Genomic DNA, 22,800 nt, shown 5'->3' with positions numbered 1-22,800 from the left:
AGAGCGCTATCGTTTGCGGGTTCCATGCTATAGCGAGCCCGCCAGATGTCCCAGAGGCATCCACTGCCACTGATCTGCTACCTACCCATGCTCTGGAGAGTATGTTTCCCAGAGTATCACTGTTACATTTCGTTTCCTGAAGGAAACAAATTTGTGGCCTTTCCTGCTTTATCATGTTCTTAATCATTCTGTGTTTTCCTGGGCTATTGAGCCCCCTTACATTCCATGATGTGAGCTTCATCTTTCACTATTGATGGTGGGTTTGTAGTACTTGGTCAGCTTTGCATATCTTCCTGAGTCAACCAGGATTTTCCCTAACGCAATTGTTCGCTGAAGGTTGGTTCTTCGCCCTCTTTTCTTGGAATCTTTTGGAGTGAGGCTCTCGTCCTAGTGGCTGCCCGGTTGGATGCCTACTGATGCTGCTGGTACGCCCTGGCTAAAATGACTTCCAGCGTGTTGAGTTGGTGCTCCGATATCCTGTTAAACTCCTTTTTGCATGCTGCTTCTAGCTCCAAGATATCGAGTCCTCCTAGGTCGATACTTTCCGGCTCTTCATCCATCATTTGTGGTTGATCCATATCTTCTGGGGCTGTGGCTGTATTCATAGATTGGATGGGGGGGGGTCCACCTCCATATCCTTTGTCTTTCCACTCAAGAGCTTTCTGGTATCTTTAGGAGGCCCAAGGTTCTTTACCGGTTGACTGGGAGGGGAAGAGGATCCTGGGGAGGGGGGGGAGCAGAGGCAGGGAGAGGTTGGAGCTTTGGGATGGACAGCAGGGGATCTTCAATGGTATTGACTAGAATCTCGAAGCTGTTGCTAGTTGAAGGGAGGGATGAAGCATCTGGCTGGGGTTTCTTCCCATTTGAGGGTTTTCTATGCGGTCTTTTTCAATTGGTAACCTTGGTAAATCCATCTTGGTTTTGCAACTCAGAGGGATTGGGGGATTGGGGTTTGGCATTCAGAGGGCAATCCCTGAAGAGGTGGCCAAGCGCATGGCATTTGCGACAACGAAAGGGGACATGTTCATAATCCAAAGGTTGAGTCCATTCATAGACATCGTGAGAGAGACTTACTCAGTCTGGTAAGGCCTTATCCAAGCGCATGAAGACGCAAATGCGAGCGTAGAATGTGTATTTGCACAGTTTCGTTTCTTCTGCTGCTTTTATGTATTCCCTTAGTCCATTTCCTATGTCTTTTAGCGACTCTTCATCCCAATATTCCTCTGGCAATGAGTACATTCTGATCCATACTGGTGCCCTGCTGAGATCCTCCTTATCCGGGTTGAATCTTGCTGCCCATTCCTGTAAATAGAGACCAGCTGAGTTGAAAAAGTATGGCCCTTCGTCCATTACTCAGTTCTTGTCCTTGATGCAGAAAAAAATCGCCGTGAAGAACCCTTTTGGCCCTAGACGTAGAGTGACATGGCCCTTGGGTTTCCATTTGGCTGAGATCCATCCCTGCAATGCTCTTTCTGTTGGCCAGAATCCGATAAATTTTCCAATGAGTGCATGGTCCCTCTTATACTGGATTCTCCCATTGATTCTGTGACTGGGTAGTTCTATTCTTGGCCTTTCAGTTGCTATGGGTTTGCATGTGTTCGAGGTTACCTTTGGAGCTTCTGTGTGCATTGTATCTCTTTTTGGTGTCTCATTATTTCTTCCTGCCTGGTTTAGGGGCGCGTTTGTATTGTCTTGCTGAGGGGGTTCTCTGTTAACCCCTTCCTCATGTACCATTCCTGAGTGCGTCGCTCCTGGTTGTGCTGTCGGTTCTTTTTCAACTTTTGGGGAGGGCTTTGAGCCCCCCCCTGAGATTTGCCCATTCTCGTCCGCTCTATGCTAGATGAGTGTAGTCGATCTGCGTTAACCTACTGCTGCAGCGCCGCTAGGACTGAATACTCTGCGCCGTCACGGGGTTTGCTCAAACCCTAGCTGCAGAGCCTAAATCTCTAGGAATATCAAAGTCACATAATTTCTTGGATTTTTAATGTTTTATAAATTTTTAAATGAAAAAAAAATCATAAGTAAAAGAACAAAATCAAAATGTGAGACAAAATAAGAAAAATTGAATCTTTAAAAAAATCAAATGTCACAAACATTAAGATCGAAAGGCTTTTTAATTCTTTCTAAGTTTTCGAATAAAATCAAACATAAAATAAAAATTTGAAACAAGCAAACTAAAAAAATCGAAATGAAACCTAAAAAAATCGAATTTCTTAGAAGTAAAACCCTAACAAGTCAAAACAAAAGAAAGAAAACAAAAAAGGAATTCAAATGTTATTGTTTTTGTTTACCTGCAGGTTTGGATGTCGACGACAAAGAGGAGCTTGAGCAAGGGAGAGGAGGCAGTACTCAGGTCGATGCGGAAGGGACGATGTCAGCATTTTAGAGGAAGGAAATATGGCAACGAAATGAAAGTAGAAGGGCGCATAGAAACTGAAGGCCACGAGTAGAGGGAGACTGACGACAGTGAAGGAGAAATGAGGGTCGCAGAGAGCTATGGCAAAGGGTTGTAGGTCGATGGAGGAAAAAAAGGACGTGCGGAGGAGAAATGGCAGCGTTGGAGACTCAAGGAAGAAGAGCGGCGATAGGGGTTCTTTGCAGGTGGAATAGTAGGGAAAAAGGGAGAACACAACAAAGAGCAATGAAGGGATGGCAACGCAAAAGAAGGACAACGTGAAGGGTTCATGCAATAAAGAAGAGAGGATGACATCGACAAACAGAGGGAAAGATGTAGGTTTGAAGAGAAACTGAGGCACCACAAGGGACTAATGGAGGAATACGGGGTTTTGTAAAAAACAAATTTCGAAATTTGCAGCTGATCAAAACCCTGGGCAACAGAGAAATGGTAGCCCGAAAAACTAATTTTTTTTCCAGAAAATTTTGATTAAAATGTTGAATCCTTTTGCTTCAGATTTATCCTTGAAACCCTTATAAAACTTTCCAGATCTAAGAATTATTAAACCCTTTGGACTGTAAAAATATTCTAAAAAAATGTCCCCGCAAAACAATATTGAGGCCAGATCTTACCCTCCAGGGCCTAGATCTAGCTTCAAACATGAATTCTCCTTTAGATCTATCCCTGTAATGACAAAAACTAAACACCCAGAAATGAGATATACAATGATGAAATTAAATAAAAACCTAGAAACCCAGTTAAACTACAATAATTACAAGCTAAAGGCTCTAAGTAGCCAAATCTATCATTATGTTGCACAAAAATTAAAAGATTTTTTAAATTTTAAAGGAGGTGCTAACTCGAAACCCTTCATGTATCACCAATAAAAATCTTATGATAATCCTAGGATTAATTTAGCTGGGCCTTTCAGAAAATACGGATTGAGAGTTGGCTGGTCCAACTGAAAACTTCTCCTAATGCCCGAGGATCTAAAATCAAGATTTCCCAGCAAAATTCAATCTAGGCATAAAAAATAGAGCGAGAAAATAATAATAAAATTCAGACAAATAGAGATACCTGCTATTACGTTCAAAATTTAGATTATTATTCAAACCCCAACAACTGAGCAAGATACCTGCTATTACGTTCAAAATTTAGATTATTATTCAAACCCCAACGACAGAGCAAGATACTTGTACTCAAATCACTCTTCAGAAGCTATCATCAATGGCTTAAGAAAAAAAAAATGCATGAAAATAAAACATCTTACATTATTCCCATGAAGAGTAACACCAATAGAATTTAACTCCAAAGTCTTTATTATCCAGAAAAAGATTACACAAGAGCTTCTTGCTAAGCACACGACTCAAAGATCGGATAGATCAACTGACAAATGACTTCCTATTTAAAGATAAATCCTCCAACGGCTAGTTTGAGTGATCCTCGTCAAAGTAATCTCGACCGTTGATGAAGATTAAAATTTCTTTTAATCTCGTTCGTTGAAATATCTAAATATTCGGGGAAATTCGAAATTTTTAATTAAATGCATTTTAATTAACTCAAAAATAATTTTTTTGAGTTAATTTCCCAAAAAAATTGACTTTGACTTAATCCCTAGGGATCAAAGGTTTAAAATTTAGCAAAATAATTAATTTACCTTAGTCCCGGGACCTTTTAAAATTTGACTTTTTAGGATCGACGAATTTTGTCTTTGGAGAATTTAAATTTACCTAGGACCTAGAATTAATTAAATTTCTGGCTTAGTATTTTAATTAATTTTTGGCCAGAAAATTTAATTAATTAACCTATGACAGGATAAATTATTTTTCCAACCCTCCAAACACTTTACATCATGATTTTCATATTTTTTACACTATAAGGGGAAAAACACATTTGCAATAGACCCTCACAGACCAAGTAATTTGTAACAATCTAATATAACCAGAGAGTTATGATTATTCCCAAATTACTTTTACATAGACTCGATCTAGGACACTAGGAATGCCTAAGATTCTAGTGACAAAATCCATTCTAGCTTTAGGGTAAGACTGGAGGGGAAACTCTGCCGACCATCTGAGAATGGATCGGTGAGACAAAAAACCTCCCAGAATGGAGATCGTCACTAGAAAGGTAGGTTTACCGAGGTTGTGACATACATGACACGGTTTTGCTGAGATTATTTATATCATATACATGCATAATGGGTTTACATTATAACATGATGATTAAGTTGATGATGATAACTGGACGACACAAACACATTGATTAAGCAATATCCCTTTTGCAAAAAAGGGGGTGTACTGATAGGGGGTCGCTGACACAGAGTGGTCAACACTTCTTCCAAATTCGAATTTCTAGACTTCCCTAGTGCAGAAACCCTAATTTTGCATCCCCAAAAGAAAGTAGAGAGACCCAAAACACTTCGACTTTTTCTTCGTACTTCTTTCTTTGTCCTTTTGCTGCTTCCTTCTTTGTATGAGAGATGAGTGAGTGAATGATCCAAATGGAGGACGAGTTCCTCTTATATATAGGCTTCCGTCAAGGGTGGACATGTCTCTTCACTTATGCCGACTTGATCTTGGAGGTAATTTGACATTTTTAAGACAAGATAAATTTTCTTTTACAATTTACAATGTACCCATCGGGTCTTCCTTATATGACAATGACTCTTATACCTAGGACAGACCCTAGAAGCATTCAATGGGTGCTTGACTTAAAAAATAAAAGAACTTGAACATGAAACCCATGCTTCAATAATAATAACAACTTCTTTTTCATTTTATATATACAATAATACATTTCATACTAATGATGACCGAACCTAGTTACACATTTTTCAACACTTGGGAACCTAAATAATGAACAAAAAGGTGAGTCCTCCTTGGGTCCACATGACGAAAAGGGGGATGATTTTGTGAACACGTGTTAGGGAAGATGAGGCTATGGAAAGTAAAGTTGAGTCTGACCTTACCTTTCTCAAGGATATTATTCTTGATGACTCTCCTTCTAAGAACCTTGAGGAAGGTGATCCCATGAGCTCCTTGGAAGATGACATTGGAGGTTACTTTCCACATCGAAAGGGAGAAATGGGAAATTGTTGGTCCTCAATTTGATTGTGCTCCCATTTATGACACCGACAAGGAGGATGAGGTTGGGATTGGTTTTCCCTTTATTTATGATGACATATCCATCGATACCCTTGGGAAGGAGGATCATTATTTTCCCTTGCATGAAAGAGGGTAGTTGGAAGTAATTGATTCTCTTTTTTGGGAAAACCCTATCTTTGATACTAATGATGAGGGAATTGATAGTGTCCTTGCTCCAACCTGCCTTGTGATTCTAGGAATATATCCAAATCACTTGGGCTTTCAGAATATAACTTTCAGGAAAGGAACCCCATTGAATACAATACCTCACATCCTCCATCGCCTTTCCTTCTTGTTCATCATTTTGAGTCATCCGTAAGTGATTCCCTCACCCCTTGTCATATGATCTCAATTGACCATGAGCCCTTTCCCCCTTCTGAGTATAGTGTCAAGGAAGAGCCCCTCATTGACTATACTTTATTTACTTAGACACACCCTCAAGGTTTAGATCACTCCATGACCTCTCCTCTCCAATGTGACCATCACCTTGAGCAACCTATTTGTTGCGCTCCTTCTTTCCCTCACCCTTCGTTCCCCTCCCATCACCACCTTGTGGCACCTACAAAGCACAATATTATGAACAGTGATTGTGATAAAGAGGTTCTTAAGGGTAATCATTCATTCCACCATTGTGTACTTACCAGGAAGGCCCCACACTTCTAGATTGGCTCATGTTCCTTCTCTTAGGGATTCTTCTTACCTCATATGGAAACCATATTTGCCTGCCTCTCGCTCACATCATCCTCCATGTGATTGGGTTTGCATTCGCTTTGGGATTTGCTGCATGAGTAATCATGTAGGCAGACATACTTATATTGATTTGATGATATGTTGGTTGCACTGGTTTTATGATTACACTTAATATTAGCTTCGTCGTATGCATGTTAGGGTAGGATGCATTTCATGCTTATTTTTTCATTAGAACTAACATCATATGATATTCTCATGATAGATTAGTTGCATTTAGATTAAATTTGCACTTTAATTTCTTGTTGATTTTTACGGCCTAATATTAAGCATGGGTGATCATAAGACACCACAAAAACATGCTGCCCCGTGTGCTTGGTCTTTGATATGTGCAGGTAATAGGTCTGCAGTACCAAGAGATTGTTGGTGTTCTCATGACCTCTTGTTCGAGTGACTTCACACACTGTTTCGAGAGCTCATGTCCTAGTTGGAGACAAATGTTACCCACCACCAGTCGGCTAAGTCACTTGACACGGGGACACGTGACACGCAGGACACGAAGATTTGAGTGTCCGACACGGGCACGTTGACCCCCCGGAACAGGACACGTTATATATTATTTTATTAACACAAACACACACATATATTAAAAATTAGATATTTCTTACACAAATTCTCATTCATGATATAAATTCATTGATTCAAACGTAGATCTTTATCTGGATGCAAGTTTTACAAAGTAACATTATGCATACAAATACAATTCTGACAGATTCATAAATGATCTAATAGGAGAAAGACAAGAAACTACAGTTTTCTCATTAAGTCATCAAAATCAAAATGTGTTACATAGGTAGTAACAATGCTAATGGCAAATAGAAATAGAAAATACAAAACAACTACAAGCCTCAAGGCAGTAGGTAGCTCATGAGTCATCAATCATCATCATTAAAATCAACATCACTGTCATCATCATGGTTGCCACTGCTTTCCTTTGCTACATCCTCTTCCTCTGTATCCAATGTCATCTTTGCATTTGCTGGTGTGGAGGATGACCCCTCAACATTATCACCATCATCAAAAGTGATAGGCTCTAGCACTGGCTCATTAAGATCCAAGTTGGCCAATGCCATCTCAACACTACTATCCAAATGCATATCATCAGGAAATACATCCCACATCTTTGTCTTTCCCTTCAACCACTCATCCCTCTGCCAGTAAATAAGACTAATCACCTCCAAAATGCTCCCAAACCCTTTGCTATTCGCTCCCACACACCCACAACAAGGGAGACAGAGAAAAGTGAGGGAGAAATGACCCAAAATTGACCTTTATGGAACATCAAATCAAGGGACACATGTCCCAGAATCGTGACACGATGGATTCATTCCCTGGACACGATCGGATATGATCGGGACACGATCGGAGGACATGTGTCCCACTGAATCGCATCTGATGCAACCGATTTGGGACACGCAATGGGATTAGGACGAATTCAGTTTCTTAGCCATTGGGTAGTATGCATATGAGAAATTTTTTCCCCTAGATGGTCCTCAGTTGAGAGCCAACAACCCCTTGCAGCTCCCAGATAGCTCAATGTGCCACTTTCTCCACCACTTGAGCCAACCATGTGGTCCCTCGTCCATCTGTTATGAATGTATGTTTGAAGGTGGGCCTCCGACCCCAAAGGTATGACTTTTCATTGGTATACTTGAGTAATTTTCCTTATTTGTCATGGGCACTTTTGGGCATGAATTGGTAGGGGGATTCGGTAGAAAGAGTGGGTTAGGTTTGTATTCTTGTCTCCACTACCCGATCAACACTCATTGATGGCTCGTGTTCCACCTTTAGGATGAGGATTGATGCACTTGGTTCACAATGCTTTGTTAGCTCCATAGTTGCACCATACACTTGGCAAATGTTCTAGGATGTCTTCCGCTGCATTGGGAGGGCTTATGTTATTACCCCACACCTTACAGAGGGTCTATAGGCATATTCGATCTATTTGGAGACCCATGAGGACGTTTTTGTGCCCCCACACCCACTTGGGAGCACCACAGGTTCTTGTTTGGAAAATAAGGGGCCAACCCCTTGTCCACTATGCTTGGAGTTCATTTCTACAGCATGGCACCCTTTTGAACCTCATTAGGCCTCCTCAAAGGCCCAACGATTCACTTTGTTGATCGTTCGACCCTCTTGAGAGGCTTATCTTTACATTATTCAGCTATTTGGTGGGTTTATCACCAACAATATTGTTATTATGCACATTATTTTATTTTATGGGCTCAATTAGGCCAATTTAGCTAAATCGAATTGATTAGAGAGTGTATAAATGGAAGTGAGATGATTCATTTTGATCATCATCACTTCGGCTGGGTTATGTCCTCTTGTGAGAATTTCGCTATTCTTCTTGGAGGACGAGTTTGGATGAATGGATGAATTTTGATGTTTGGATCTCTTTCATTGTCTTGGAGCTTCTCTATTTGCATCTCTTGATAATTGGATATACTCTTTCTTACATGTAAGTGCTCTTTTAATGCTATTCTTGTTATTTACTTTTGTCACATGCATGTCGCTGGGATTTTCACTATATTAAGCTGAAAAATCTCTGCTTTCTTATGCGAAATTGTGGGAATTTGATCTTTTATAGCGTTGCATCATGTCATGGGTCATGTATGAATGAGTGAATGTTCCTAGAGATAATTTGAGTGAATAGTTCTCAATAGGGCAATAGTTTACAAAATGCTTCAGCAACAATTCTAGCCAGAGATCAAGATGACTAAAGACTCAAATGACTCTATTATTTATAGATAAATCCTCCAAATGGAAAAATAACGGCTAGTTTCTTCGATCCTTGTCAAAATAATCTTGGCCGTTGATAAACACTTCAAGATCTTTTAATCTTGGCCTTTGATTTCTTATTTTTGAGGAATTTTCGAATTTATCATTTAATTCCATTTTAATTAGCTCAAAATTAATTATTTAGAGCTAATTTCCTAAAAAATTTGACTTTGACTTAACCACCAAGGTCCAAGGGTCCAAATTTTCTTGAAAAAACAATATTCCCTTGGTGGAGGACCTTTAAAATTTGACCTTTTTAAGACCCACGAATTTTTCCATTTGGAGAATTTATTTTCCTAAGACAATTTAACTCGACTCTAATTAATTAATTTTTTGACTTAGGACTTAATTTTATTTTGCTAGAAAAATTAATTAATTTACATATGAGGGGATTAATTATTTTTCCAACCCTCTAATACATATGTTTTTTTATTTACAAGACTCAAAAAAGGAATGCACATTCGTCTTAGACCCTCAAGACACATAATCCATCTGGGACTCAATATGATCTAGTAAACCAAGTGATTTGTAATAAAATAATTTAGCCAATTAGCTTAAATTATTTCCAAACCACTTTTACATCAGACTTGATTAAAACACTAGGATTCACATAATAATCCGACAATAAATTTCACCCTAAATTTTGGTTGAAGTTAGAGTGAAAAAAATCTTCTGATTAGCCGTGTCAAAAAACACGGGTAATCAGCGAGGTTAAAGAATCTCCTAAGATGGAATTCGTCATCAAATTATAGACTTAGGTTGTTACATAGAATCAAAGTTTTACTAAGTTCAAGTTCACTTACAATATATAACTTGTAGAATGGGATGACCATGACACACAAACTGCTGATATGTGATCTGATTCTTGTTGAAAGAATTGGCACTTCCGTTTCCCTGGAACTTTGACAATTTGAGTGCAACATCTGGCTCCAAATGGGGACATGTTGCTTCCAAGAAGTAACGTGAGAATCCCAAAATCCTTCATCCAAGGAAACAAAGTCCATCAAATAGATATCCATTCAACATCGAAATCATCATGCATATATAGAAAATACAGTTGGAATAGAAAACCTACTCTAATAACCTGGAATATAAAAGACATAATATAAATGCGTGAAATAAACTATCTAACGACATGAAATAAAAGGGGAACAGGGTTAGATATGCTATACAAAACGATGTCCATGGCGTCATATGTCCTCAACTTAGTGCATACTGAGCATTTGTCGACTTTTCGGCAAATCTGTGGGCTGCTTCTCGGATGTGCCACGCTGAATTATGACAATGCTAGGACTTTGCCTTATCCGAATATCGAGTTGCTCTCGAAAATCGGATGCATCAAACTTCTTCCTTCTTCTCTTTCGCCTTTTACGCTTGCACTCGGTAGGATGCGATGTTGATATGATTGACATGCAACTTTCTATCTGATTCGGATAAAGTTCCTCTAGAAAATTTGGAATGCCACTGATTTTTGTGACATGCTCTTCCTTATTTTTGTGACCTTGTTTTGTCAAAGCCATTGGATCGGCGTTGCAATCATCGATCTAATTTCCCTTTGTTTGCTTAATGCCTGGATCATCTTCGTTTAACCATTTCTCAATGGAATCAATGACTTCTTCATAAGATGAAGGATTCTTGGACGGGTTGGGAGGTTCTTGTACTGGATCCTTTGGTCTTGGCTGGAGTTGTGATTTTTTCAACATTTGTAGCTTACTTTGAAGAGTGACCTGCGCAGTTCTTATGACATTCATTTTGTCTGCATGTATTGATTCCATAGTTTTCATTTGTTGTATGTGATCAACCTTCATGTCATTAATCAAGCTCTGTAGCCTATCCTCAATGGCATTGATTTTCTTGGCATGATTTTCCTCCATGGTGATCAAATGGTTTTGCATGGTGGTCATCTGATTAGAATGATTAGTTTCCACGATTTTCAGCTCCTCAATATGCCTTTCTTCTTTAGCTAATAACCTGTTTTGAAGAGATACTTGATTAGCTTCCATGTCCTTTATCATTTTATTATGATTTTCTTGAATAGAATTCATTTCTTTCTTAAGATTTGCTTTTATGGAACTTAGCTTCTCAACATGTTCCTCTTCTATGGTATCCACCATGTTCTGAAAGTTGATCCTTTGATTATATTGAGCAACTTCCATTGCTTGTAACCTGTTTCCCATGGAAGTCATTTCTTTGGCGTGATTTGCTATTAGTTTTGCTTGACTAGACTGCATGTCTTTGATCATTTGAGTTAATTCCTTAACAAGACGCTTATCATTTTCCTTTTCATTATTTGGTTACTGGTCCCTGCCTCTGTACTATCGAAAATTCTTCTTGCGATGGCACAAGTGGATTCATCATGACAGTGATTACAATATCTACAATATGGCACATCCTCTTGATCACTAACATGGTGTACTTGATTTTGTTGCATCTTCTTTATGAGATTCTGCATGTCAACAAATTGATTATCCTCAACCTATATTCTTTTAACGATCTCTATTAATTCTTTAAACCCATATTCCTCTTATGGAAGGTCATGAGGATAACCTTGAGTGTTAGTACAACGAAAAGGGACGGACAAGTCATCCATGATGACTTGCTTAAGGGGAAAGGGAAGCTAATGGATGTCAGAGAGAGGGATCCGAGTTCAAGAAAATCAAGAGATCCACAAGAAGGGAGCCTTTAGCAGGAATTCTTGTAAAAAATGAAAGAAGTGGAGTTGCCACTTGAACATGAATCTATCTCCAAAATCTAGAAGGAAAAAACTAAAAAGTTAGTCAGGGAGAAGTAGGTGGATATCAAGGAAGGCTTCCTGTCTGAGAAAAAATGAATGCTTACCAGAATGTAATTTGTTTAACTGAGCTCTGAGAGCGGGGTTAACCAAGCTACCAAGATTCTTTCTAATGTAAGATTTTGTGAATAAATGAAAAATTGGAATTGCCACCCAAACAGGAAACTAACCCAAATGTCCAGGTGTTAAAGTGCAAACAAAAGAGTGAGCAAGGCGATAAGAAGATTAGTGAGATATCAGAGCACCAACAAGCATGGTGTTTGACAGATCAAGAAGATGAAAATGGATTAGAGGATTATGAAGATTAACGAGAATGTCGTCAATGCCAAGGTCCAATAAAATGGTCCCCGACAATGGTGCCAAAAATGTTGTCACCCGGATTGTACAGGCATCGCAACAACTCTCAGGATGGGAGTTCACTCTGATTCCCGCCCACTCCATTCTAGCTGTCTTACAATAGCAGGCTATGGGGGGTAGTCCCTATGGAATGGAGCGAAGGAAAGCAAGTTGAGAGTCAACTCACTTGGGACACACGAATGAGTGGCCTAGCCACTTGGTTGGAATTAAGCAAGATTATTGATTAAATTAGATTTTCTATTATGAGACCAATGCCTTAATGGAGTCACAAATTTTTGTTTCTTATGAATTGGAACCAAATGGCCGGATGGACGCATGCAAGTCCTAGGACCTATGTGAGATGTAGTGATCTTGGTAAATTTTACTTAAATGCCTAGTTTAAGTGTAACCTTCCTATAACTATTTTGAAGCTGGGCTCCAAGGTAGGTTGTGGGAAGGAGGCGAACAGGAAGCAGGCTAGTGCCTTGATTAACGATATCTTCTATTAGGTTTCTATCACCCGATACCTCTGGCGTTGCAGAGACTATGACTTTGACAACTGCAAGGTCACCGTGTTAACCACCGAAGAGTTGCCAAGGCTCCTAAAGCTAGATAAGAAGGGTTGTCCTCTATTAACTTAGCTTATGCTAGGAGGTAAATATTAATGCAAATCTAGATCTAGTATGCTTATGCAAGAGACTATGAGTGGGATTTATCTTGAGTTAAGATTTTCTTAAGTTGTTTAAGTACTTAATTAGAATCCTTTTAAGAGTACTTAACAATAGTGAATTGCAATCTTAGACAAGATAAAATGCTTAGAGATACAAGTGTAAATTTCAACAATATTCCACAAGATACCAAGTAACCCAAGATGCCAAATGCTTAAAATAGCCAATCAAGATGCTAATCACAAATTTATACCAGCGATACTACTTCAAAATATTCAGATCTTATCAATGTTATAACAAGTACAACAGTGTACGAACCACCTCAAACGATGAAACTTGCCCAACACATAAAACACTGAAATTCTAATGACCAACAAATGTATTTCACCCTGCTTAGATCACTTTAAGATGTTGTATTCAGTCAAATTTCAGATCTGATTTCTGATTTACAACCATAAATAAAGACAAATCAACAAGATAAAACTGCCCAAAATAGATGGCCTATATGCCCAAAAATAGTACAATGCACCAGAACTTGAAAATTTTGATTTTAGGGCTTTTAGACAGTTTGACTCAACAATTTTCAGAACTGATACGTTTGTTACAGCCGTGAGTTAACCACAGATCAACAAACCAATCAAGTAAAAAATAGATGCCCAATATTTCCAAAAATAGAAAAATTTCGCCAAACTTGAAATAATTAAATTTTGGGGTTATTTAGAGGATGTGATTTAGAAATTTCAGAACTGATATGTTATTACAACAGTGAAACAGTGATAGAGCAACAACCCAACAATGCTTAAGACAAGCCCTAATATCTCCAAAAAATAGTAAAATTTTCCGGAAATTGGAAATTTCAGTTTTTGGCCCTTGTTAAGTATTTGATTCAGAAATTTCAGAACTGCAGAAAATTTCATTTATGCAGAAAAATCCAGCAAGCTTAGATGTTAGATCTAGGCCAAAACTCAAATACCCAAAATGCCAAAATTTGTGAAAATGAAGATTTTGCACTTTGAAATGATTTTGACCATTTATTTTGTGACTCTAGGGCCTAATTATTAGTAATTTGCTTGCTGTAATAAAACTACAAAAAACAAGGGTTTAAAGGTCAAACCCTAGGCCCAAGGCCTTGAAGATCCCACCATTGAAAATCGCTGAAACTTTGGGATCACGTTATCGCTTGCAAAATATGAATTTTCAGACTTTAAGCCTGCAAAACTGCTAAGTATTTAGCCTTAAAACTTCAAATTAGGGTTTTAGGTCATTTTAGGGCAAAAGAGACCAAGAAAATGGAGAACAACGCTAAGAGAAGTGAATTTGCGGGGATAAAAATGTTGAAGAAAGTGTAACTAGGTTCGGTCTTCATAAATGTACTTTTGATATTTGTGTTTTTTCAAGAAAAGAAATATTTTTTTTGTTATATTTATCAATGAGTTTTTTGCTCATTGAAGTAGGTCTGGCACATGTCAAAGTGCTATAGATAAGTCAAAGAGTCAAAAGAAAATGTTGAAGACCCTTACGAGCATGTTACACCATGTATATATTTGTATAAGAGTCAAAAGATATCCCTCCAAGCAAAGTCAAGTCCCCTCTCCATGCAACGACATCTTCAAAGAAGCAAAAACGATGAAGAAAACTCAAGTCGGCCTAAAGGAGGGACAATCCTCTCTTTATAAAGGTTGTCCACTCCTCCAACGAAAAGCTATCACATCTCTGAAAATAGCGAGAAAAAGAGCCGAGAAAAGAGTAAAGGAAAAGAGAGATAAGGAGCCTCTAGTGCAATGAAGAAGGAGACATAATCAAAGTTTAAGGCATTGTTTCTAGGGTGAATTGCAATCACACGTGTGAGGAAAGGAGGGCTGTCTACGGTCACTACAACAGTCACATCACAGTTGCTCATCTCTCATTCTTTGGGTTAGAAACATAGGCCTACAAGGCCTCCTACTTAAGCGAAGAAGACTCTCTCAAGCGAAGAAGAAAAGGATCAAATACACAAGGAAACCTCTCACACGTTCGAGAAACTAGGGCTGCAATACTGTCACATCAAGTCTGCAACCTCAGATCAAGAAAAAGCTCGGTTGGTCAAGAGAAGGAAGGTGTCTTCATTGGTAAAGTATCTCACTAAGGATCAAAGGTTGGAGTCTCTTCTAGAGTTGGTATACCAAGGACTATCAACAATTGAAAGAGGAGGATGAAGTGCCAGGGAATGAAGTGCCGGAAGAAGGAGGACGAAGTGCCGGGGAAACAAAGTGCAGGAAGGAGGAAGGACTTGACTTGTGCTTGGAGAATATTCTTGTCAAGTGTCTAGGGTTTGGCGTTGATCAATAGAAGCTTCAATAAGAGAAATTACGAAAGGGTTTTCCTCTCTAAAAGAGAGGTTTTTCCCTTGCGAAGAGCCAACATCTTGTGTTCTTGTTCTTATGTTTTTGGTAGCAGTTTGATGAAGTAAACACACATGCATTAATAATTAGAAGAAGAAGATTAAGCTAACAAGATAAATTGTAAAAGAGCTTCACAAATTGATCTCAAGTTTAGAAGAATCCTACTATACCCCATTGCCTTAGATTCTTCAACAAAAAGGCTAAGATGGTAGATCGGGGCCCAAGGATGAAGAATATGGCCACAAGAGACCAGCTCTATGCCTAATAAGGCTAGCGTTGGGGATGAGGAGGGTATAGGGGCTTAGGGAAAGGCCTAAGGCCTAAAGGCCACAAAGGAAGGGTTGCAACCCCTTAGAGAGCTGCGGCTTAGAGAAAGAGGGAGAAAGGAGGGATGCTAAGGCCAAGGAGGGCAGAACCCAGGCTAGAAGCCCTGAAAAGTTTGAAACCCTTGTAAAAAATTTCAAGAGACTAGATCTTACCCTCAAGGGCCTAGATGTAGCTCTTCTTGCACTTGACTCCTTGATCTAACTTGCAAAAATAAAATTTACAACACCTAAACCTCAAATATATACAAAATGAATCTAAAAACCCCAACCCAAGTTAGAAGAATAATTTACAATTTAATTTACAAAATATACATGGGTTTTTAAAATAGATTTTGAGAAAATAATTTATTTTTCCTTGAAAGAATGTCTAAAACGATTCAGAAAAATTAATGATCACTATAGCCCAAGCGAAGATTCAATCCACCATATAAAAAGTAGAGATCCAAGCAAAGTAACCCTTGCCCACAGTCTGTGAACTTGGAGACCAAGGATTGAGTATCTGCACACTATGTATTATCTCAAAATAATAATATTATACACCATATAGGAAGCCCGTAGTCAATACATACCACAAATCAACGACAAGAACACCTCGAGTTGCACCCCAAAGTCTTTTATTATAGTAGAAAAAAATAGTTCCTAGCGGGACAATAGTTTACAAAATGCTTCAACAACAATTCTAGCCAGAGATCAAGACGACTAGAGACTCAAATGATTCTAATTTATAGATAAATCTCCAAATCGAAAAATAACGGCTAGTTTCTTTGATCCTTGTCAAAATAAACTTAGCCGTTGATAAACACTACAAAATCTTTTAATCCTTGCCCCCGATTTTTTATGTTTGAAGAATTTTCGAATTTATCATTTAATTCCGTTTTAATTAGCTCAAAATTAATTATTTAGAGCTAATTTCCTAAAAAATTGACTTTGACTTAACCACCAATGTCCAAGGGTCCAAATTTTCTTGAAAAAGACAATATTCCCTTGGTGGAGGACCTTTAAAATTTTATTCTTAAGACCCACAAATTTTTCCATTTGGAGAATTTATTTTCCTAAGACAATTTAACTTGACTCCAATTAATTAATTTTCTGGGTTAGGATTTAATTTAATTTTGCCAGAAAAATTAATTAATTTACACATGAAGGGATTAATTGTTTTTCCAACCCTCTAATACATACGATTTTTTATTTACAAGACTCAGAGGGAATACACATTTGTCTTAGACCCTTAAGACACATAACCCATCTGCGACCCAATATGATCTAGTAAACCAAGTGATTTGTAATAAAATAATTTAACCAATTAGCTTAAACTATTCCCAGACCACTTTTACATTAGACTCGACCAAAACACTAGGACTCACCTAATAATCCGACAATAAATTTCACTCTAGCTTTGGGGGTTTAAGCTGAAGGGAAAAAACTCTTCTGGTTCACTGTGTCAAAAAACACAGGTAACCAATGAAGTTAAAAAACCTCCTAGGATGGAATTCGTCATCAAATTATAGGCTTACCTAGGTTTTTACATAGACTCAAGGTTTTACTAAGATCATTTACAATATATAACTTGCAGAATGGGATGACCATGACACACAGACTGTTGATATGTGATGTGATCCTTGTTGAAAATTTTGGAAATTCTATTTCCCTAAAACTTTGACAATTTCAGTGCAACATGCCCAGAATTGGTCGACTTCCTTGTATCCCTGACTATCTGTGGTTAATTGGAGGGGTAGTCATTCCTGTCTATTTAATTTCGGTTGTTGTTGCCAAGCATCCTCCCAGAATAGGGCTTCCTTCCCATTTCTTATTTCCCAAAAGCAATGTTGTTGTATGATGTCTCTGTAATTCCAAGCCAAATTCCATATAACCGACCCCCCTTGATTGAACTCGGGAGCCTAACCAGGTTTTTTGTTTGGCAATTAGGGGCATATTTTGATTTCCACAGTTTTGCCGATGGAGTCTCCCCTCTTTTTAACCATATCCGCCACAATTTGGCTCCATCTGCTTTGTTTGTTATCTTTGGATCTTGGAGCCCTATGCCTCTTGCATCTTTTGTTTTACATACCGTGTTCCAAGCCACTGTGCCCATTTTCGTTTTTCCTCTGCCCCTCGCCATAGGAAGTTTCTTTGGACTTCCCTAATTTTTGGAGCACTCCCTTAGGCACAGGTAGGATGGATAACATGTAGCCTGGGATAGCCTGAAGCACCGCCTTTACTAGGACCAATCGACCTGCCAAGTTCAAGTCTCTCACCGTCCATCGTTTAACCTTGTCTTCAAGGTTAGAGATTACTTTCTCCCAATTGGATTTCTTCCAAGCTTGCACTGTTAGGGGGGGCTCCTAGGTACTTTGATGGGAGGGATTTCCTTTGGAACCCTAAAATAGTTGTTAAGTTTCTTTGGATAGCAATGTGGGTGTTAAAGAAAAAATCATGGACTTAGACTGGTTTAACTCCATACCTGAAGCAGCCATGAAGGTGTCCATGATGGCTTTGAATGTCCACAAACTGTTGATGTGTTGTCGCTTGACCGTCCTCATGCAGCTTAAGGCCCTTTATGTCTCCTTCTCTGTTGGCCGCTCCAATTGCCCTCCCTAGGCCTTCCATCATTAAGATAAACAAGAAGGGAGACAATGGGTCCCCTTGCCAAATTCCTCTGGACGGAAAGAAAGGTTTTGCCGGGAGTCCATTAATCAGGATTGAAAAGCTGGGTGATGAGACCAGTGCCATAATCCATTTGATCCAGTGTTCATCAAAACCAAACGCTTCTAACATCGATTCCATATATTCCTAACTAATCTTATCATAAGCCTTAGACAAATTTAGTTGCATGATCATACCTTCCTTTTTCTTGGTCTTTAGCGAATGTGCTATTTCATGTGCAAGAATAACATTGTCCAGAATTTGTCTTCCCTCGACAAAATCTGATTGTTCGTCCGAGATCAGACAGGGAAGAATTGTTTTCATCCTGTTGGCTGCTACTTTGGATATGATCTTATATAGAACATTACATAGAGCTATCAACTTGAACTTCTCTGGGGTGTTGGCCATTTCTTCCTTAGGAATAAGGGCTATAAAAGTCAAATTCAAGGCTTTGAGAATCGTTTCTAACTCTTTGCCACCACTTCATAAATATCATGTTTAACTACTTCCCAATAGGCTTTGAAGAAATCAATAGTAAATCCATCCGGTCCGGGGGCTTTTCCATTAGCCATTTCATTCACAGCCAGGGCCACTTCGTCCATGGAGACTGACTTGTTCAAATTCTTGTTGTGTTCTTCTGTGATCAACTTAGGGATATGCCTCACAATCCTTTGGATATTCTCTTGTCTATCCACTTGGGGTTCTTCTGCTATTTTTTGGAAGTGATGAACCAAGACATTCTCAATATCTTGATGCGCTTCGTAGGTTTTCCCCCTCTCATCCTTAATTCTAAGGATTCGATTGGAATTCCTATGTTCTATCGTTGATCGATGAAAGAACTTAGTGTTTCTCTCACCCTCCTTGAGCCATAACACTCAGGGTTTCTGTCTCCATAGAATTTGCTCGTGTCTACATTTGTCCTCCCACTGCTTCAGTAACTCCATTTCCTCTCCTCTGCTTTCCTCTGAGTAGCCTTCTGTGATCAACTTCTGTTGTAAAGTTTCCATTCCATTTCTTGTTCCAATTCCTTTTTCACTTGGAAGATGTTCCCAAATTCTATCTTATTCCATTGTTTTAATTTCAACTTGATATGTTTTAACCTTGCCCTTAAGGTGTACATTTTGGAGCCCCTGACTGGGATCTGTTCCACCCACCATCTTTTGATGCAATCTCTATAACATTCAAAAATACAATTTAAACAATATAAAATTACACATTGTTTTTTGCAATCTAAAGTAAGTTTACACCTAAAGAAATTTGGTCCCTCTCAGCTCATGTTAGATCCGTGCTTAAGATGGATCTATGTTGATGATTAAACAAGAAATCAAAGCCATGAGGCACTATAAGACAAGTCGACTTGTCGTGAAACCAATGACAAAAAAGTTGACTTGCTTTAGGAGGCTCATGTATGAAAAATGGAATCAAAATGTCTACCTTTACTAGAGTAATGTGATCTACAAATGAAATGATGCGTATATTAATCCCTAGATAACTGAAAATTTTAGAAAAAAGGGGAAGGCAATAAAAATGGTTAAAGAAACAAGAGAAATAAATGGCCCTTACTATTGGGAAATGGGGTGTCGAAGTCTCTTAGCAATGCTTCTTTCACTTTGGGTGTTGAAGTCCTCCAATATCCTAGAACTACTAAAGGAGCTCCTAGCTAAGACAAGTAAAGCTTGGACACATAAAAAGGGAAATAACTCAAAAAATAAAATTAAACCCTAGGTACCATAGGGAAATTCAAATCATATCTAATAATAAAGAAAGAAGCCACATGTGTTCATCTCTAATGCTAGTAATTCTAAACTTAGATCTTTTAAAGAAATAAGATACAAAGCTAAAATCATACCTCACTTGATTTGATACCCTCTTGACGATAGCCTTTTTTCTTTGAGTGTCACAACTCTATTATCTTCTCATAAAATTCTAAACATTGCTAAAGAAATAACCAGGACACACTCACAATAGGCAAGACGAGTTCTCCTTTTATAGGAAGAGAGGCATCCAATACCATCAATACAATACCATGTGCTCATATCATGGGCTAGATGAAACAATGCTCTCAAAACCATTGGAAATAATAGCCCAACCCTCAAAGGTGGGGTGCCTTCCTCAAAGTGAGAAAAGTAACCAACTTGCCACATATGTGAGGTCAAATAACAAGTGTGCCCTCCCCTTTTGAGCAAAAAAACCTTATCCATACATGTGTGAGGGTCAAGGGGGTCAAGAACATGAGCGCCCCTCTTCAAAACATTTAACAAACTCTCCACTTGTGGATAAGGATGAGAGAGAAAGTGCACCCTCTCTAAAAGCTTATTGAAGCTTCATACATGTAGATATGGTCAAAAATGATCAATGCGCCCCCTTCTAGAAGTATCTAGAGGCACATATGTGGATAGGAGAGAGAGAAAATGATGCATAGTAATGTTCCCACCGTGAGAGAAAACCTAGCTAAAAAATACATGAAGATGATTGCCACATGTCAGAAATGGGCTCAAGAAGAGGGCACCTCCTCACATGTGCTAGAGAAATGAAGAAATAACCATAATGACATGTCCAGGTGTACTCCGTGCAATGCCAAGTACACATTATGCTGATGTGGACAACACCTATGTGATGATGTGGTATCCTTGTCATCGTCGAAGTGTTCTATCATGGATCCCAATGTAGGTAAATACGATTGTAGATAGGTACAAAGATCTTGAGCTATAGTGCACATATTCAACATGGTGCCCAAACTATAATGATGAACCAAGCTTCAAAACAAGCCATTAGGTACATCACATAGATAATCCCCTATACACTTATAAGCTAAATTTACACATTTTCCAAAATTTACCATGGTGGCAGATCTTTACCCTCGTTACCTGTGTCGTTTTCCTAGGACATAAAGTATTTCCTAGGTCACTTGGTTAGAAATAGGTAAAGGTGAGGAAAATTTTATGGAAAGGGAAAGGGAAAGGGGAGAACTTGTGTAAATACACTCAAAGTCATAATAATGATGTCTAAGGTCTATAATTGGTTCAACTAGCCATTTTTAAATAGGACTCTTGAATTTATTTTTTGCAAACCTTTGAAAGGGATTCTTTTTCGTAGAATTACAACTTCAACACCTTATTTCTTTACCCTTTTTTCATTCTTCCTTTGATTCACTAGTCCTTTTTCTCTATATATGCTTTTTTGCATAGTACTTTAGGGGATGGGCCTTTTAATGATGTGGTGTAGTTTTTTTTTTTTCAAAATTTGTCATTTACATTCATGATTTTCACTTCTTAGCCTTTTTTCAGCTTTATTTGACTTAGTCTTGCCTTGATTTTTCCTTTAATTTCATCATTAGATCTTGCTGGATGACATTCGATATGTCATATATAAGCAGGGATAGTATTTTTATGTGAACAGGATGTTTGGACAAGGAAAACAATGTAAACATTATGTATGATTAAGATATGGGTTACACTATTTGCCTTGATCTCGATTCTCAAGTAGTACTTTTGGATTAGGTTAAGACACACTTATTTAAGGACAATTATGTTCCTCCATGGTAGATGAGACAAAATAATAAAACCTTTACTTAGTTAAGAGTGTTAATAGTTTAAATCCAATGTTTAGTACTCTCATGTCATGACAAGTTAGAAACCATCGACACCACTTCTAAGCAATGAACTTCACACATATCAACTAAAAGAGATATCATCATGAAGGACCATCTGCTAGCACATAAATGATTTGTAGGGCACAAGAGTTTATATACGATGTAGAATTAAACTGACAGAGCTTAGGCATGTATCTGATGGAATGTAGTGGAAGAGCAAGTCTGAGTTTGAGAGGATGAGCAATAGATATCATCAAAGCAATAGCATCACACCTAAGTGAATGTGTCTCTGAAGGACCCTGAAAGGGAAACAGATTCAAGTTGGAATTTTATGCCATTTTAGACTTTCTAGAAATATTGAACTTGAAGACTACCTACAGGATTACCAAAAAGCAAAGGCCAGAAAATTAGGACTTACCTTATCATATCTCTAAGATTGAAATGGGAGGAAGCAGATCTCAACATTGAAAAAGAGTAGCTTCCTTGCACCACAAACCAACCACCTTGAATTTCCTCTAAAACTCACAGCTCTGGATTAGCATGGCCCTAGACACTTGACACAGATGCCGTGGGGACAAATAGAGAGAGAAGCAGAGATGACGAACCTCCGATGTCACTAAAAAAAACAGTTGAGTTCACCAGGAACAATGACCACCATCAAGACCATCATCATGACCTCAAACCAACAAGAATAGAGATACAAGACTAACAGTTCATCCCTGCAAGAGCCAAACAACCATATTTCTACAGTTGTCAAATCCCAAGCATCAAAGGGCATTGACATGCCATGAGTTGAGTCTGCAAATGCAAATGGAATCGAAGTATGGAGCTCCTCCGACTGTCCTTCCCAAGACACAGCCTACCTAATCACATTAATTGAATCATATTGGATGGAGCACTCATTAATATCCATTTGTTTAATTTAGGGGATTATGCAAAGCTTAATCCCCCATTTTTTGACAAAGTTCCAGGGGTTTAGATCTACAGCAACCTT

The 22,800-nt window shown here is 38.4% G+C and overlaps 1 protein-coding gene across 1 annotated transcript in view; it reads left to right on the top strand.

The window, feature by feature from the left end:
• FUG1 (Translation initiation factor 2, small GTP-binding protein) overlaps positions 1-22,800 on the top strand; it is a 57,676-nt gene that overhangs the window by 27,189 nt on the left and 7,687 nt on the right. The gene's annotated exons all lie outside the window — the stretch shown is intronic.

Source organism: Pinus tabuliformis, chromosome 2_2, assembly GCF_031772625.1.
Source record: "Pinus tabuliformis cultivar Carrire ecotype Pingquan chromosome 2_2, CPIR1, whole genome shotgun sequence".
Classification (NCBI taxonomy): Eukaryota; Viridiplantae; Streptophyta; class Pinopsida; order Pinales; family Pinaceae; genus Pinus; species Pinus tabuliformis.
The sequence above is the reverse complement of the archived record's forward strand: the minus strand, read 5'-3'. Positions and strand labels throughout refer to the sequence as shown.